This window comes from Nematolebias whitei, chromosome 2, assembly GCF_014905685.2.
Source record: "Nematolebias whitei isolate Nwh7 chromosome 2, NemWhi1, whole genome shotgun sequence".
In the NCBI taxonomy this organism is placed as follows: domain Eukaryota; kingdom Metazoa; phylum Chordata; class Actinopteri; order Cyprinodontiformes; family Rivulidae; genus Nematolebias; species Nematolebias whitei.
Window position 1 is genome coordinate 4,113,477 of NC_056499.1, and position 3,187 is coordinate 4,116,663.

Here is a 3,187-nt window from a genome sequence, read left to right on the forward strand (position 1 = left end):
TGAAAGGCCCCGTCTCCACAGCCTGGGGGCCACTGGCTGAAAGGCCCTGTCCCCTTTAGTTTTCAACCGCGTACGTGGAACATCCAAGAGGTTCTGAGTCTGGGACCGAAGGCCACGAGCAGCAGAGTATTTGGTTAAAAGTTGACAAAGATACACAGGAGCCATTTAAAGCTCTGTACGTCCACACGAGAACTTTGAAATTGATTCTCAACTCAACTGGGAGCCAGTATATAGAACCGGAGTGATGTGACAGCATTTACTGGATTTGGCGAGAAGTCCAGCAGCTGTGTTCTGTATTACTTGTAGACGTGAGACTGAAGACTTGTCCAGGCAGGTAAAAAGGACGTTACAGGAGTCCAGACGCGATGACACAAAAGCGTGGATAATTTTCTCTAGGTCAACTGTGGAGACCAAAGGTCATATTTTAGAAATATTTCTTAAGAACGGGAAATAACCCTAATGTGAGACTCAAAGCCTAACGATGAGACAAATGTGACTCCCATATTTTTTACTTTTGATTTGGCTACTTGGCAAAAAGAGAAAATTTTCTGATTGATTTTTGGATGAAGGTGACTGAGAGCAGTAATCAAAGTCTCCGTCTTACTGGTGTTTAAAACCAAGAAGTTACTGCCAAGCCAGTCACTGATACGGGACAAACATTGGACAAGGATGGCCAACTTGTCCAGCTGGTGTAGTCTAAACGAAAAATACAATTGAATGTCATCAGCATAAATGTGATAGGAAATATCAGAAAAGGACTGAAGAATGCCGGCAAGTGGGATAATATAAAAGGAAAACAAAAGTGGGCCCAGAATTGAACCTTGTGGCACCCCACAAGTTAATGGGGAGAACCTGTCAAAATACCTTCCAAATTATGAAAGTAGTCCCCCGCCCCAGGTCTTTCCTTCACTGTGTCATTGTAGACCTTTGAATGCTCCTGTGCAGTGCCCTGAGACAACGTTGTTGTGCTTTGGTGCTATATAAAGAAACGGAATTGAATGCAAAATGGGCAGCAGGGTGGTGCAACTGGTAGAGCTGCTGCCTCTCAGCGAGCAGGTCCCTGGTTCAATCCCCGGTCCAGGGGGCCTTCTGGGTGGAGTTTGCATGTTCTCTCCATGCATGCGTGGGTTTTCTCCGGGTGCTCCGGTTTCCTCCCACAGACCAAAAACATGCATGTTAGGCTGATTGGTAACTCTAAATTGTCCCTAGTTGTGAGTGAGAGAGTGAATGGTTGTTTGTCTCGTTTGTCTCTATGTGTCCCTGTGATGGACTGGAGACCCGTCCAGGGTGTACCCCGCCCCTCGCACAGTGATTGCTGGACATGGGCACCGGCGACCCCCGTGACCCAAAATGGAATAAGCGGGTAAAGATAATGGATGGATGGATGAACACAAAATGCTGCTTATCTTTGGTCTAGGAGTAATACTTTCACAGAAATGGCATGAATACATACATTAAATACCAGTAATAATAATAAAAAGCTAATCCTATCTGAGTGAGAAGAGAACTCAGAAGGATACTTACAGATGTGAAAATATTGTTCAAATGAATGATGCTGAAAACAGGACACGTCACAAGGTACAACACGTGGAGAATGTGTGAGAGGCATTAACAGGAGCACAAGGAGCGATGTTCATGCTCGTATCGTGTGATGTCTTCCCATGTTCTGCCGGATGCACTTGTTCAGACACAGAAGCAGAAGGTGAAACAAAAGCTGTCAGTCACCCTCAGACAGCAGCTTCACCGAGGATGAGGAACGATTGCTATAAAAGGAGCCAAAAAGCTTTGGGAAGAAGTTTGTCATCACAAATTGAACCATCTCTCCCTATAAACTCTGGTGAGGGGATCAGTTGGCTGCTGGAGCCAATTATCATTACAAAGCGCTTACAAAACATCTTCTAGTTTACATCACATGTGTTTGCCATTTTGTCGAGCTTAAAATATGACACCACCCTTGGAATGAGGTCGCATGGGATATAAATAAACTCAGAAGGATTTTATTAAAATAAGATATGAACAATGGGGGGTGAGAGGGATGGAGAGGGGTGTGGGTGGAGAAATGTCACAGCTGAATGTCATTCGTTAAGAAAATCTGATTTTATTTAGTCTTTCGTTCTGGTCAATGAAATCGAAAGGAAAAATACAAACGGAAACGTTTCTTCTTACACCACACTTTGTGGAAATTTATTTACTGGAATTTCTTGCCTGTGTTAACACAGAATGTTTTTTTTCTTGTGCATGTGTTGTATTTTTGACATTTCATAAACTAAATGTGAGGTGTTTAATCTATTAGCACATAGTGTACTTTGTAGTAATTGTTTCTAATAGATCTCATTTTTAATAACAGCTTCTCTGGCTGACATAAAGCTCGCCATTAAAAGCTGTCACCTTTTTCAGGTACTTATAATATTTTTGGGAGAATCTTAACATTCATAAATCCTTTCTGTGTTCATTTAGCTTTAAAATAAACACAGTAAAAGCAGCTTGATGCAGTTACAGAGACATGCATGAAGGTGAAATGACGCTTCTACAAACATCTGGTAAATTCCAGATGCATTCCAAAGGCACAAAAATTAATTTTACATCATTAAGACAAAAGAGCAGGTTTTTAAAACAATGTCTCTGTAAATATTGCTCATACCTTGCAAACTGTCAATCTAGTTCATCTTCACATGGGATTTATAGTTGTAAAATTCCATTTCACATGTATCAGACTATCAAAATAAATCACACACAGAGTCCAAAGTTAATATTTGCTTTGTGTAAACGCATCTATTTCAGAGTATTGTATCTGTCGGGCATATTTACTATAATCAATTACACAGGACTTGTCTCCGATTCATCATGGTCTGCATTTTGAAGCTGACATGGAACTTCACCGTGTCAGGGAGTGCCCCGAAAAGCCAGGAACATTCCTCAAATACTCTCTTCCTGCAATTATTCAGACGAACTGAAAGGAGCATAAACAAAAACGATCACTGACCTTAAAAATTCCAATATCATAATAGAAATGTTTAAGTAGCTCGTTAGTGGTTAACTAGCTTCCTAATAAAGCAGTGAGCTAACATTTTCTATTGGACTCACACAAACTCATAGCCTCTTTTCTTTGTCCTTATTTAAATATATTTATATGAAAAAACATTTTAAACAATGCTAAAACTTATTATAAAGTGGCTGAAGAAGAATT